Source organism: Artemia franciscana, chromosome 12 (genome assembly GCF_032884065.1).
Source record: "Artemia franciscana chromosome 12, ASM3288406v1, whole genome shotgun sequence".
NCBI classification, from domain to species: domain Eukaryota; kingdom Metazoa; phylum Arthropoda; class Branchiopoda; order Anostraca; family Artemiidae; genus Artemia; species Artemia franciscana.
In genome coordinates this window covers 39,166,764-39,183,087 of record NC_088874.1, presented here as the reverse complement: position 1 = coordinate 39,183,087, position 16,324 = coordinate 39,166,764, and the positions used below count along the sequence as shown (strand labels likewise).

Below are 16,324 nucleotides of genomic sequence, written 5' to 3'. Positions count from 1 at the left end.
TTCAAAAAGAGATGTCAATTTGTGACGTAAGCACGATATCCACTCTTGAATTTGTCAATTTTAGCGAAAACCACTTTTGCGTCCTATAAGTTGTTTATTTATTAAAATAATTTGATACATATTACGTGATCAAATTTAAATTAACTAATAATAAAAATGGCCACCGGGCCTGACAAAGAACATAAGAATTATCAAAGCTTTTTTATGAAGTTACGAGAAATGGAGTATTTATTGATATTTTTATATCCCTTTGCATACGGATGCAAGCATCAGGTTCTTTCTTCCAATTTTTAGGATAGCAATTTGTATTCTGTCTTCAGCCTGTTTCTATTGCATTCGGCTAAATTTTCAGCTACTTATTTTACAAAATGATGCAATCACTTCTTCATTTTCATCATAAAGCCAAATTACCCGGAGCAGCAATGGCCATGGATTACTTTCATAAGTATCCTCTTTAATCATTTTTTTTTGTAAGTGTATCATTCATAATTGAGTGTTCTGAAGGATTTTGAATAGTTGAAGTTTTATAATTATGGTTTTCCAGACGCTACTTTAAACCTTCGTGCGTTGTTGCACTGTTTTTTTTTTCTTACTTTTTCGTTGATCAGTTCAAAATGCTGAACATGTAAAACATGCTCAGAACAAAACACCACGAATAAAATAATATAGCCTACTTGATAGGTCTATAGCCTACCTAGATTAGAATAAGGACTAAAGCAAATTATAGCTGAAACTTCAGTTTTTAATTTCCTGTTCTCTGCTTTTACTTTGATATTGTAATTCCTTTATTTGGAGCAAAATGGTAAAATCCTATTGAAGCTACTGTTGCTATCTTGGAAAGGGGCTATTTTAGGAAAATAAAACTTTCAGTAGTGAATTCAAGGTGAATAAAATAGGTAAAATTCTAGTTAATTGACTTCTTGCTAACTCAGAAAGGGTTTAGGTGAGGAAAATGATACTTTCAGTAGTGAATTCAAGGTGAATAAAATAGGTAAAATTCTAGTTAATTGACTTCTTGCTATCTCAGAAAGGGTTTAGGTTAGGAAAATGAAACTTTCAGGGATGGTCTACAGGCTAAAGTATGTCCTGGGAAGGTTTTTTAAAGTATCCACCTCCACTGCTGCTCCCTCTAGAGGGCCCTGAAATTTGCCTATGACAGGTCTATACCTGTTGAAATTTTGACAAAACAACATTTTACCTTAATTTTCAGTTACTAATTGCTTTTTCTCTGTCTTTAGTTCTGTAAATGCAATTCCTTTTATTCAAGTAGAATTTTGAGCCATATCTAGCCTAAGTTTTTTTGTTAAAAATTTTGGAAATGTGTTTGCATATCTTTAAAACTTATAAAATGGAATTGAGCAAAGTTATGGAGCTGAAAACAATTTTGTTGTACTTCAAATAAGCAGAAGATTTATTTTCCGAGGTCTCACTTTTATAACACACATAGGCCTATTTTAAAAGGTCATCAAATGTCAGGGCCCTCTAGAGGGAGAAGGAGTGGAGGTAGTTGATTCCAAATACCTTCCTGGAATGCACTTTAGCCTGTAGATTCATCCCTGAAAGTTTCATTTTCCTAACCTTAACCCTTTCTGAGATAGCAGGAAGTCAATTAACTAGAATTTTACCAATACTACTCTGAAAAGGTATTGCTAAGCTTCCATGTTCACCCTCATCTGATTTCTAAGCCTTTAAAATTTGCCTACTTGACAGGTAGGCAACATGGAACTTGCAATGGTAGACATTTTGAAACTTTAAAAAAATAACATTTTGCCTTAATTTTTAGTTATCAATTTCTTTTTCTCTGATTTTTGTTCTGTAAATGCAATTCCTGTTGTTAGAGTAGAATTTTAAGCCATATCAGCAGGTTACTTCTAAATTTAGGAAATGTATTTGTGGCTCTTTAAAACCTCTTAAATTGAGATTGAGTAAAGTTGTGAAGCTGAATACAGTTTTGTTGTATTTCATTTAAGCTGAAGATCTATTTTGCCAGGGTTTACTTTTATATAACAAAATTTTAAAGGTCAGGGCCCTCTAGAGAGAGAAGAAGAAGTGGTGGGTACATCAAAACACCTTCCCTAGAATTTACTTTAGTCTTTAGACCAATCCCTGAAAGTTGCATTTTCATACACTAACCGCTTTCCAAGATAGAAAAAAGCTAAACTAGAATTTTAGTGAGTAAAATTTTAAGCCACATCAATGGTTTTTTTTTCTAAATTTAGAAAATGTCTTAATCTTTGAAACTTCATATATTTCAATTGAATAAAGTTGTGAATTTGGAAAACAGGGTATAAGATCCAGACCTATAGACAATAACCTCTGGAAAGGGACCTTGACCCTGTTGGGGACCTACAAGAGTAGGGACTTGGTGGTAAACTCTGTCCCCACTTTATGAGTGGCATCCCTCAAAAAAATTGTAGCTTAGTAAACAACAAAGTATTTGCACATGATCAAAGTCTCTGATTGATGGATAATTCTTCTGCTTTTTTTGGGTACTTTTAGGCTGAAAACCTCTTTTCTATTGGCTTAACTTTTGGCTGCTTGTTTGATAAGCTAAGTAGCCTATGTTATTGATTCCTTATGTTAACAAGGAAAATGCTGATATAATCTGATTACTAATAGAACAGGTAATGGACTGCAAAAACAATGGTTTCAGTTAAGTTTGGAGACCAAACGGTGTGTCACTCCAATTTCCCTTCTTTATCTCATTATACCAATTCTGTCGGTCTGTCTGTCAGTCCTGGTTTTGCTACTTTAGGCACTTCCAGGTAAGCTAGGACAACGAAATTTGGCAAGCGTATCAGGGACCGGACCAGATTAAATTAGAAATAGTCGTTTTCCTGATTTGACCATCTGGAGGGGGGAGTGGGGGGCCGGTTAATTCGCAAAAAATAGAAAAAATGAAGTATTTTTAACTTATGAGTGGGTGATTGGATCTTAATGAAATTTTATGTTTGGAATGATATTTTGTCTCAGAGCTCTTATTTTAAATCCCGACCGGATCTGATGACATTGGGGGGAGTTGGAGGGGGAAAACCTAAAGTCCTGGTTTTGCTATTTTAGGCACTTCCAGGTAAGCTAGGATGATGAAAGTTAGCAAGTGTATCAGAGACCGGACCAGATTAAATTAGAAATAGTCGTTTTCCCGATTTGACCATCTGGGGGGGGAGTAGGAGCCGGTTAATTTGAAAAAAAAGAAAAAAATGAAGTATTTTAACTTATGAGCGGGTGATTGGATCTTAATGAAATTTGATGTTTGGAATGATATTGTGTCTCAGAGCTCTTATTTTAAATCCCGACCGGATCTGATGACATTGGGGGGAATGGAGGGGGGGAAACCTAAAATCTTGGAAAACACAAAGTGGAGGGATCGGGATGAAACTTGATGGGAAAAATAACCGCAAGTCTTAGATACATGATTGACATAATCAGAACTGATTCGCTCTCTTTGGGGTAGTTGGGGGGGGGGGGGAGTAATTCTTAAAAATTAGAAAGAATGAGGTATTTTCAACTTACGAACAGGTGATTGAATCTCAATGAAATTTGATGTTTAGAAGGATATCGTGTCTGAAAGCTCTTGTTTTAAATCCTAACCGGATCTGGTGACATTGGGGGAAGTTTGGGGCGGGGAAACCTAAAATGATGGAAAACGCTTAGATTGGAGGGATTGGGATGAATCTTGGTTGGAAAAATTAAGCAGAAGTCTTGCAAACGTGATTTACATAATTGGAACGGATCCGCTCAATTGCGGGGGGGGGGGTAATTCTGAAAAATAAGAAATGACGTATTTTTAACTTACAAGGGAGTGATCGGATCTTCATGAAACTTCATATTTAGAAGGACCTCGTAACTCAAATATCTTATTTTAAATCTCAACCGGATCAAGCGTAATTGGGGGGGGGGCTGGAAATCTTAGAAAATACTTAAAGCAGTGAGCTCAGGATGAAACTGGATGGGAAGAATAGAAACCTGTCTAAGATACGTGACTGACATAACTGGACTGGATCTGCTCTCTTTGGTGGAATTGGGGTGGGGGGGGGGGTAATTTTGAAAATTGAGGTATTTGTAAGTTACGAAAGGGTGACCAGATCTTAATGAAATTTGATATTTAGAAGGATCTTGTGCTTTAAAGTTATAATTTCAAATTCCGACCAGATCCTGTGACATTCGGGGGAGGTGGAGGGGGAAACCGGAATTCTTGGAAAACATGAAAATTGGGGTATTTATATCTTACGAAAAGATGATCGGATCGTAATGAAATTTGATTTTTAGAAGGAATTCATGTCTCAGAGCTCTTATTTCAAATCCCGACCAGATCTTTTGACATTGGGGGGACTTGGAGGGGGAAATATTGGAAAAACACTTAGAGTGGAGGAATCGGGATTGAGCTTGGTGGATAGAATAAACAAATGTCCTTGATACGTGATTGACAGAATTGTACTGGATTTGCTCTCTTTGGGGGAGTTGGGGGGAGGGGTTCAGTGATTTGGCGAGTTCGGTGCTTCTAGACGTGCTAGGGCGATGAAAATTGGCAGGCGTGTCAGGGAGCTGCACAATTTTATTTGATAAAGTCGTTTTCCCAGATTCGACCATCTGGGGGGCAAAAGGGAGAGGAAAAATTAGAAAAAACTAGGTATTTATAACTTACGAGTGGGTGATCGGATCTTAATGAATTTTGATATTTAGAAGGACTTTGTGACTCAGAGCTCTTATTTTAAATGTTGACCGGCATTAAGCCTCTTATTTTCCTTTTTAAATCAATCTATTGATTCATAGAATTTTGTTAGAGCTCATACCGTATGATCTCTTGGCTCTTAGCTCTTCTCGCCTCGTCACAAGTGTCATATGAGCTCTTAGCTCTTGTTGTTGATGGGAGTTTGAAACCTTCACAGTAAAGGTTGTTGTCATGTTGAACCAATGGTGTTATTTTTGTTGGATTTCTTTTTTTCTTTTGAGGCCCCCCTTTTGAAAGTCAGACTCAATTCTTTTGATGGGTAACAATCAAAATTTTGACATAATTATTTTGTTCAACATAGTTGAAAGATCTGGAAATTATGTGTTTGAGGAAGACACCTCTCCCCCTCAACAGTCCTAAGGGCAAGGGTTGTAACTTATGCCCAGGAGCATATAAGGTTTATATAGAAAGGGTGATTGTATAAATTTCAGAGAGGGCTCATTGAATTGGTAATCAGAAGTTCTAGTGCCTTTTTAAGATTGAGAGTGATTGGAGGGTGCATACCCCGCCCCACATGCACACACTTTATATTTTCACTAAATGTAACTTAGAAATTTTTAGATGACCAGTTGTTGCTTCAGAAACTTCAAAAAGGCTTTCAAAAACTGTCATCCTATTGACAGTTTGATCTATTATTTTATTTTGTTATTGTTCCGTTTTCTTAAGTGCCTTGTTCGTTTGTCTTTGGATTTCATCAGTCATTATGTTTCTTTCTTTGGCCAAAAATGTACTATCCAAAAACTTGTGGATTCTCAATAAACCGAAACGCAGTCAATAAATTATAATTTGTACATACCCCACATGTAACTCCTAAATATGTTATCTAGTCTTTTCCTTAGTCGAATTAGTGTCTGAACAAATCCTGGTATTATATGAGATTTTCACACGATTATGAGATTGATAATGATGGATGATATGACTTGACGCCCTTTATCTCTGAAGTCACTTCAGCCTCTAGGCTTTTTTGTTTATGTTTTTTTTAGATATGAATTACTGGAGCTTTTTCTAAGCTTGCAAGATGGGCTAATAACTTCACCAAAGTAGCCTTTGATAACGAACCCTTACGCTCATAATCCATATGTCACTGTTGCGGTAGTAAAACCAACCTAATAAAGAACAATCTTTGGGCCATAGAAACCGAAAATTTTTAACAAAAATTTGTTCTTTAAAAATGCTCAACTAAAAGAAATCCAGGAGTGGTAACTTTAATTCACTTTTAACTCGACTGTAATGTGTAGTTTCGAAATTTTGAAAAAAACAAAAAAAAACCTGAAATCTCTGGAAAATGGCCTCAGATCTAGAAATTGCCATGTTCAAAAACTTTTCATTGGATGTTTATAGCCTTTCTTCTCCAAATTCAGAAAATTGTCCGCACAATTGTGTATCATTTTTTTTTCTCTGTGTCCTTAGGGAATCATAGGATTAGTTTCCAGAACGTGTAGAGCTATGAGGCTGGGTAAACTCTATTTACTAAGGTATTCCTAAGGGGATTCTATGGTATAAATATGAGTTCGATTAATTGGTTAGAATGGTTCCAGATGCAGTGGATAGACATTTCCATCAAATTGTCTAATGTCCATCATGTTATAAATTTATTGCTATGCTTACGCAATGCCTTATTTCACAATGGTATATTGCTCTGGACCTAGATTACGAAATGTGGGGTTTCGAGTTCAAGTCTTACGCTCTTGCTTTTTTCTGCGAATAGTGTCAAAGTAGGATTTATACTCTCCTCATCATCAATCAAGACCACGACTGTGAAACAAGAATATGGTTTCAAATTCATGCCAATCAGAAAACAAGTAGAAAGCAATTTTACTGACGATATGTTTTAAAACAACCTAGGGTAAATTAAAGTCCAACTCCAAGGCAAATGGCAAGAGCTGCTGATGATTAAAGCCCTTCGTATTACCAGCCGGAACGTCTTCCCGCTTCCTATACAGTGGAATAGTTGAAAAAAGAAGGAAAAAAAATGCTTTGGTTGGTTTAGTTTATTACAATAGTACTATTTAATGTTTATCAGACGGAAACTTATAAGTTCATAATTTAAGGATCTTGCAACAGCTTTATCATGAAGTAGGCTTTCCATTGATTTCTTGGTGCAAGATAGGTCTATCTTGGTTCAAGATAGGTCTTGAATTGTTCGCGAGAGGTCGTGGGTCCAACTTTTATATTCTAATGTTCTTATTTTGTGCATGGTGCCAAAGATGAAAATTGGTAGGAAATTCATTTTTTTATTTCTCTTTAGCCTGTAAATTACAAAAAAAATTATGATTTCTTTCAAGAAACCAAAACCAAATTCTAATTACCTCGATTCAGAACTGGTAGCTGTTCTTAAAGTAAACTTAAAAATGATTCGTAATTATTATAATCTCGTATTCTCTGCTTTTGTTCTAACCTTCTCTCTGCACAAAAGAGGCTATTTGCTAACATGCACATTTAATCTGTTGGAAATTAAAACAGGCACATATTTAACAAGAAAAGAACTACGTTTTTGAGTGAAAGTTAAGAGCGAAGTTGAAAGTCGAAACGAACAAAAATGATCACGATTCAATTTCTGCGATATACTACTCTTTAGAATTAACTATACGCATTTTACTGAAACATGAAACAGAAAAGTGCAAAGATAAATCTCTTTATCAACTAAGGTTTCTGAATCACACTGTTATTCTTAGTTTTCTTTTTCAGTAAATGGCCAATAATTAATTTTGAATAGTAGCATGTCGCATGGGTTGAATGGAGATCATTTTTGTTCGTTTTAAGCTTCTACTTGTAACTTTTTGGCTTGTTACTTTTATTCAAAAAGGGCAGTTTTTTCGTGGTAGTCAAACAGTTCGTGGTAAAGAACTGTAGTAAGAAGCGACCCAGCTCAATAGAAAACAAAACTCTAAAAAATGGAGTTTTGATACTAAAAGATACATCAAAAGAATCGGCTTTTTATCCTGATTTCAAATATACAAGTTTCATTAAATTTAGTCTTCGTCATCAAAAGTTATTAGCCTGAGAAAATTTGTCTTATTTTTGAAAATAGGGGGACCCCCCCCTAAAACCTATTTTGGAAAATAGGGGGAAAGTCATAGAATCTTAACGAAAATCACACCATCGCATTCAACGCATCAGAATGCATAATTCAACGCAACGCATTCACGCATAATTCTGACAAATTAGAAAAATGAGGTATTTTTGTATTAAATCCCAACCGGACCTGGTGAAGGGGAAGTTGGGGGTGGGGCGGAACCTAAAATCTTGGAAAATGCTTAGAGTGGTGGGATCGGGATGAAACTTGGTGGGAAAAATAAGCAAGTCCTAGATAGGAGATCGACATAACTGGAACGGATCTGCTCTCTTTTTGGGGGGGGGGGTTTCTGTTTTCCCCCTCCAACTCCCCCCAATGTCAACAGATCTGGTAAGGATTTGAAACAAGAGCTCTGAGACCTGAGTTCCTTCTAAATATCAAATTTCATTAAGATCCGGTCACCCGTTCTTAAGTTACAAATGCCTCATTTTTTCTAATTTTTTCGAATTGGTCCAAATATAAAATAGCCTAGGCTATTTTAACAATGGATTTTTAACCAAGAACTTTTATTGTGTGTTATTGTTTATTATTTTCTTTGCTGAAGACAGCCCTTAGTTATAGGGCCGAAACATTCAAATAGATTTTGTTCGTTCACTGTCTTGGGAAAAAGTCTTCATTATTCTCTCTTCTGTATTTATGGCACTTGGTATTAACCAAGTGACATATAGCAATCGCCAATTCTGTCGGTCTGTCTATCGGTCCCGGTTTTGCTACTTTAGGCACTTCCAGGTAAGCTAGGACAATGAAATTTGGCAAGCGTATCAGGGACCGGACCAGATTAAATTAGAAATAGTCGTTTTCCCGATTTGACCATCTGGGGGGGGGGGGGGAGCGAGGGCTCGGTTAATTCGCAAAAAATAGAAAAAATGAAGTATTTTTAACTTATGAGTGGGTGATTGGATCTTAATGAAATTTGATATTTAGAATGATATTGTGTCTCAGAACTCTTATTATAAATCCCGACCGGATCTGATGACATTGGGGGGAGTTGGAGGAGGAAAACCTAAAGTCCCGGTTTTGCTACTTTAGGCACTTCCAGGTAAGCTAGGACGATGAAATTTGGCAAGCGCATCAGGGACCAGACCAGATTAAATTAGAAATAGTCGTTTTCCCGATTTGACCATCTGGGGGGGAGTGGGGGCCGGTTAATTCGGAAAAAATAGAAAAAATGAAGTATTTTTAACTTATGAGCGTGTGATTGGATCTTAATGAAATTTGATGTTTGGAATGATATTGTGTCTCAGAGCTCTTATTTTAAATCCCGACCGAGTCTGATGACATTGGGGGGAGTTGGAGGGAGGAAACCTAAAATCTTGGAAAACACTTAAAGTGGAGGGATCGGGATGAAACTTGATGGGAAAAATAAGCGCAAGTCCCAGATACATGATTGACATAATCGGAACTGATTCGCTCTCTTTGGGGTAGTGGGGGGGGAGTAATTCTTAAAAATTAGAAAAATGAGGTATTTTCAACTTACGAACGGGTGATCGGATCCCAATGAAATTTGATGTTTAGAAGGATATCGTGTCTTAGAGCTCTTATTTTAAATCCCGACCGGATCTGGTGATGGGGGCTGGGAGTTGGGAGGGGGGAACCTAAAACTTGGAAAACACTTAGAAATACTGTTTTTAAGGTAAAAAGCAAGTTGAAAACGTTTAGTTATCACTAATAAATTAATTATCGCTGCATTCCAAATATTGCTTCAGCTAATGATTTTCAAGTCTTAAAACTATTAGAGTAAAACAGATTTAGAGCAATTAGAGTAAGCTATTTTAGCATATCAATAGCACTACAAACTTAAAAGATAAGAATCGCTAGGACGAAATAGGAAAATATACTTTTATATCCTAGAAGGTATACCAAAGATAGGTAAAACGTTAAAGAATACGGTATTAGACTTTACAGTCATCACCGGTGGTGCTGATCTCCGTTTCTTGGTCCTTCTGCCAGGAAGTGCAATGGGGGGGGGGCTGGGGGCCAACCATCCTGTGCTTTTGCACACCCTTCCTGTTTACCTTCCCCAGATTTCTCCTGGTACCCATTTAGAACTGGTTGGACTCTGCCTGAGCTTACAGTGTCACGCCACTGACCCCCGTCCCAAACTAAATAATTGGGTACACTTGGATTCGAACCCTTGCCCTCTCAGACAAAGGATCCTGAATCTGGCACACCAACCCACTCGGCCAGGTTGGCTCCAAATCCCAAAGATAGAGAGGGTAAAAAAAACTTTTTTTTTTATTTCCAAATGCATGAAAAGGTACAATAAAGAAATCTGCCCCCTCCCCCCCAAAAAAATCATTGACATTTTTAAGGGCTAAAAGAAAAGTGTTGGGCAGTCGTGGCATGTTCTGTAACCATTCAAGGACGATTTTCCATGGCATGATCACTCCGAAGTTTCATTTTTAGTTTAAAAATGAATTCCAATTTGATTTGATAAAATGAATCGTAATCGTTTTCTTTTATGTTCTCTATTTGATATTTTACTTATATTTTTAATGTTATTTTAAGTTTTCTCTGTGAAATTCTGTTAGTTGGACATTCGAATTCTGGTCTAATTAATATGACGAATATTAACGTAAGCCAAGATGCCAACACTTACACTTAATAAAAACCTGTGATACGGGGACCACTAGTTAAACAAAGAAAGTATTTATTGGTAAATAGGGAGTAATTTGAGAATTGATTTTATATTTAAATGACAAAATTTTGTTCTAACAAACTGGTATTTAGTCTTACTGATATGATATCTAAGAAAACGCACGTTCTATTTTGAGATTGATTTATTACAATAAAATTCTGAAAGAACTTCTAAATTGTAGTTGCATGCTGAAGGGGAGGAGGGCGAAGTCAAAGAGTGGAAGCACAGTATTTTTTTTTTTTTTTTTTGTGCAAAGTATATTTTGTAGGACAAACAAGAAGAGAGAGAAAAGAAGAGAGGTGGTGGAAGCAGCTTATTAAATGTGGTTAAATGCAGACGCAAACGCATGTTCTATTTTTAGATTGATTTATAACAGTAAATTTCTGAAAAACTTCTAAATTGAAGTTGCATGCTGTAGTTAGTCACCATTTTTTTTTCAATATAGGTTTGCAAACACCAAAAACAAGAAGAACAAAAGGGAATTTCTCAAGACATTCTAATTTGTCTCCCACTGTCTTGAGAAAGTCCCTTTTGTTCTTCTTGTTTTTGGTGTTTGTGATGGGAAGGCAGTGTGGTCTTCGTCTCTATTTATTTTTTTTTCTTTAATGTGGTCACCGGTTCCTGAGACAAGTGAGAGTTTCTAGAGTCATGTCAAGTTGTTCTAGTGCTGCTCGTCTTTGTGAAATTACATATTCAATAAAAAAATATTATTAAAATAATCAAAATAGTTAATCTTGGTGTATAGACTTCCAACAACTAAAATTGTTGTATTTTCTATTAACATATTTTAAATCCACAGGTCTGGTGCGTCAAGGTCAAACAATTGTTCCAAAATTTTAAACTATTTGTCAGATAAGATGTTTGTATTATTACAATTAGACTCAAAAAAGTTAATAATAATCACTAAGTGTTAATAAAGTTTAGTGTTGAAAATGACCCCCCTCTTGCGAACATCCCTGAGTCTATTAACAGGACATATCTTCTTTCTAGTGAATTCTAGTTCCTTAGTGGGAATAAATATGAATATATGAATTGTAGATATTTAATAATAATACAAAGGGACAAATAATTAGAAGAGATGGAACAATAGAAAGAAAAATTGCTATAAGTAGTGTTGTCACAAATTTGTTTTTTTCAAGTTAGGATATATAGTGGCCAATGCATATATTTATTTTTTGGGTCCAGCATATTTTGTCAGACCAGTGGGACGTTATTCTGGAGTGCAAAGTATTCAGAAACCAGTTCCGAGGTATGGCAAATTTCACATGTCATCAACCTTATTGTAAAATATATTATCCCGAACCATCTCAGAGACTTTCTGATGAGGCCACTTCCTCAACAAGCGTACCAACTGCTAGTGTAAAAAACAAAAAAATAAGGATTGTTGAAAAACCTTTAGAAAAGCGAGATGTTCCAGTCGAAGGTCAAACCAGTCGAAGGTCATTAGTTTTCAAACCATCCATCAATTATACAGAAAGTATTCAGGAAGTATTTAAAAATATTCAGAAAGATCTTGCCAATGGGAATTCAATGCGGCTGGTTAATAGTGTCAAATTAGTTTTTCAAAGCTTTAATGGTGCCAATATAAATGAAGATGTGGAAATTTCTGGAAGAAAACCTAAGTGCACGAAATGTGAGTTCTTTTTCTTGCTTTGTCGCCTTTTTTTATTTTTCTATAATTATTTTTTAGTACTGTGTAATCATGCTTTTTGTAGTTTTTATGTAATGATTTTGTAAAGTATTTTTTATAATTATCATGTAATTATTCTTTTTTAATTCCTTATATGATATTAATAGTTCTTTATAATAGTTTTCATAATTCTTGTTTAACAATTGACTTCTTTATAATTCTTTGCAACTCTTAACATTAGTTTTCTATAAATCTTTTTTAATAATTCTATATTTCTAGGACAAAACAAGTACACCAAATGTGACTTCTTTTTGCTGCTTTGGCTCTGTTTTTTATATTTCTAATCACTATCTTTATTAGTGAGCTATAATTGTGCATTTATTTATTTTTTCTTGAAAAAACCTCAGTATTTCTCCGGGAAAATTGTTATCCTGGAAATTTCTGGCCTAAAAAAAACGATCTGTATAGGTCAGAAGTTTGAAAAAAGTCATTAAGAGCCTCAATTGTGGAAAAAATAATATTTATTTAAGTGACGTCATATTTATGAATACATTCAAAACGCATATTTACGTCATATTTGCCTCAGTAGTGGTTGTATCGTTTTAAGTGTCTATGATGAAGGCAAAATTACAGAAGAAATAAATGATTGACAAGAAAAATCATATGATTCATGTCATATTTATGAGTAAACTACATTCTGAGAGAATAAATTATATTACCCCCCCCCCCCCCCAATGGAGTGAACGTTTCCCTTTTATATCTATGATGCATACGCCATTTCAAAAGGAACATAGCTAAGTATAAAATGCCAAGTGTAATTAGTCTATTTACAAAAGGCGTTTTAAGTAGTTTCATAATGCCTAGAGTAAGTAGAGCTAGTAGAGAGAGTAATTATAATGTCTAGAGGACAAATGAAGAACCTAGGACATCAAACATGACAAGACCAATCTGATCTTTCATACAGTTTTGCAATTACTAGTTTTTGCTGTTTACGTATTTTAATGTCTTTTCATACTACAAGCGGTTCAAAGATATTTCATTATTAAAGCTAGTCCAATTTCTAACAACGATATGTACAAAGCTTCAACTTTTGGTTCTTTTTTTTAAGGTTTTTATGCCACTTGGTATTAACCAAGTGACATATAAAAATCGCAAATTCTGTCGGTTGGTCTGTCGGGGATTTGCTAGTTAGGCACTTCCAAATAAGCTAGGCGAATGAAATTTGGCAGGCGTATCAGGGGCCGGACCAGCTTAAATTATAAGTAGTTGTTTCCCCGATTTGATCATCTGGGAGGGAGTGGGGGCCGGTTATTTTGGATAAAATAGAAAAAATGAAGTATTTTCAACTTACGAGCGGGTGATCAGATCTTAATGGAATATTATGTTTGGAAGAATATCATGTCTCAGAGCTCATTTTTAAAATCCTGACAGGATCTGATGAGATTGAGGGGAGTTGGGGGGGGGGGCGCTAAAATCTTGGAAAACCCCTAGAGTGGACGGATCGGGATGAAACTTGGCAGAAAAATAAGCAGAAGTCCTAGATACGTGATTGAAATAACTGGAACGGACCTGCTCTCTTTGGGGGAGTTTGGGGGGGTGGGGGGTTAAACCTGAAAAATCACAAAAATGAGGTAGGCTATTTTTAACTTACGAAGAAGTTATCGGATCTTATGAAATTAGATTTTTTGTAGGATATCATGTCTCAGAGATATTTTTTTAAATCCCGACCTGATCCGGTGACATTGGGGGGAGTTGAGGTGGTGGGGGACCTAAAATCTTGGAAAATGCTTAGAGTGAAGGGATCGGGATGAAACTTGGTGGGAAAAATAAGTACAAGTCCTAGATACGTGATTGACATAACTGGAACGGATCCGCTCTTTTTGGGGGAGTTGGGGGGGGGTTAATTCTGAAAAATTAGGTATTTTTAACTTAAGAAGGAGTGATCGGATCTTAATAAAATTTCATATTCAGAAGGACCTTGTAACTTGGATATATTATTTTAAATCCCGACCGGATCCAGTGTCATTGGGGCAAGGGGGTACCGGAAATTTGGAAAATGCTTAAAGTGGAGAGATCAGGATGAAACTTGGTGGAAAGAATAAGCACACAAGTCCAAGATAGGTGACTGACATGACCGGACCGGATCCGCTCTCTTTGGTGGAGTTGGGGGGGGGGAGTGATTTGGGAAAATTAGAAAAAATGAAGTATTTGTAACTTACGAACGGTTGATCAGATTTTAATATAATTTGATATCTAGAAGGATTTTGTGCTTTAAAACTCAATTAAATCCCGACCAGATCCGGTGACATTGAAGGGAGTTGGAGGAGGAAGCTTGGAATTCTTGAAAAACGTGAAATCGAGCTATCTTACGAATGTGTGATCGGATCTCAATGAAACTTGATATAGAAGAATCCTATGTCTCAGATGCTCCGTTTTCAATTCGAATCGGATCTGGGGACATAGAGGGTTGGAGGGGGGAAACTGGAAATATTGGAAAATGCTTAGAGTGGAGATATCGAGAGGAAACTTGATGGGAAGAATAAGCACAAGTTATAGATACGAGATTGACATAATTGGTACCGATCTGTTCTCTTTGGGGGAGCCGGAGGTTGTTAATTTGGAAAAGTTAGAAAAATTGAGGTATTTTTAACTTAGGAACGGGTGACCGGATCTTAATGAAATTTGATATTTAGAAGGAACTCATGTCTCAGAGCTCTTATTTCAAATCCCGACCAGATCTGTTGACATTGAGGGGAGCTGGAGGGGAAAACCAGAAATCTTGGAAAAAGCTTATAAATGTCGTAGATACGTGACTGACGTAACCGGGCTGGATCTGCTCTCTTTGGGGGAGTTAGGTGGTGGGGTTCAGTGCTTTGGTGAGTCTGGTGCTTCTGACGATGAAAATTGGTAGGCGTGTCAGGGAGCTGTACAAATTGACTTGATAAAGTCGTTTTGCCCGTTTCGAACATCTTGGGGGCTGAAGGGAGAGGAAAAATTAGAAAGATTGAGGTATTTTTAAATTGTAAGTGGGTGATCGGATCTTAATGAATTATTATATTTAGAAGGACCTCGTGACTCAGAGCTCTTATTTTAAATCCCGACCGGCATTAAGCCTCTAATTTTCCTTTTTAAGCAATCTATTGATTCTTAGAATTTTGCTAGAGCTCATACCATATGAGCTCTTGGCTCTTCCGACCTCGTCATAAGTGCCATATGAGCTCTTAGCTCTTTGTTTCTTTCGTTTTTGTTTTTATCATCATTTCTTTACAGGTCTTTTATCCCCCATCAATTAGCGTCTTCTTTCTTTTCTAGGTTGAAAAGCTAAGTAATTAAGTGAGGAGCTGAGCAGTAAATTTCGCTAATTAATAATAAATAGAAGTCTGTATGCTGTTGCCGTCTTTTTGTGTGATAGCTTCAATTCTTCACAGAAAAAGGCGTTGCAACAGACCTGTCTTCTTTTAATTCTAAAGTTAAAATAAAAATCAAGGGTTCTCAACTTTAAGTTCATTTAAGTATCTGTAAAACTCTTGTTTTGCTTTTTTGTCTCTCCTTTTAATACTTTAAAAGAATTTGAGCCCTTAAACATTTTGAAATTATTATCTTTTTTGCTAACCCCTCGCTAAACGAATTTACTGCTCATCCAAGCTCTTCTGATTCATCCATGGCCTCTGCTCCTCAGCCAAAGAACCGATTCCAGAGTCAAGAAACAATTAAAAAGAAAACCTGAGATATGTTATTTTCCTTTTATCTTAATAAAAATTGAAACGCTTTTTTAAGTTAAACTTTATTATTTCGTTTTCTTACAGCTTATCATGTACTTGCTACTTTCTGTTCCTAGAGTCAGCAATTATTCAAGGAACCCTAATTAAAAAGATTAAGTCAGTTAGAGAGGCGATCTTGCTCAAAATCTTAGTCATGGAATTGTTGTTTTTTTTTTTTTTTTTTGAAAAAGAAGCATTACATCTTGCACTTATTAATTTATACTGCTATATTAGCTGTATAATAATTATAACATCATGCGCTGCTTAAGTAAAGAGCGATATGGGCACATAGAAGTATTATTGTTTTTATTTTATTTTATTTTTTTTTTTGTTCTAGAATGGGTCACTTTCTATCGAAGGAGTTGTCGTAGAAACTTCGAAAAGAGCTCATTCGATTGGGAATTGTAAGGGATAGTGCCCCTCTTAATAGTCAAAAGTGATTCGAGGGTAACTAATACCCCTTCCACGCCCACCATTTCCCCAATGC

At 35.9% G+C, this 16,324-nt stretch overlaps 1 long non-coding RNA gene across 1 annotated transcript; it reads left to right on the top strand.

The window, feature by feature from the left end:
* Positions 1 to 401: 401 nt before the first annotated feature.
* Positions 402 to 15,845, top strand: LOC136034096 (uncharacterized). Its single transcript, XR_010619114.1, has 3 exons — positions 402 to 470; positions 11,632 to 12,079; positions 15,389 to 15,845. It is a non-coding gene; the product is annotated as an uncharacterized LOC136034096 (long non-coding RNA).
* Positions 15,846 to 16,324: the final 479 nt, after the last annotated feature.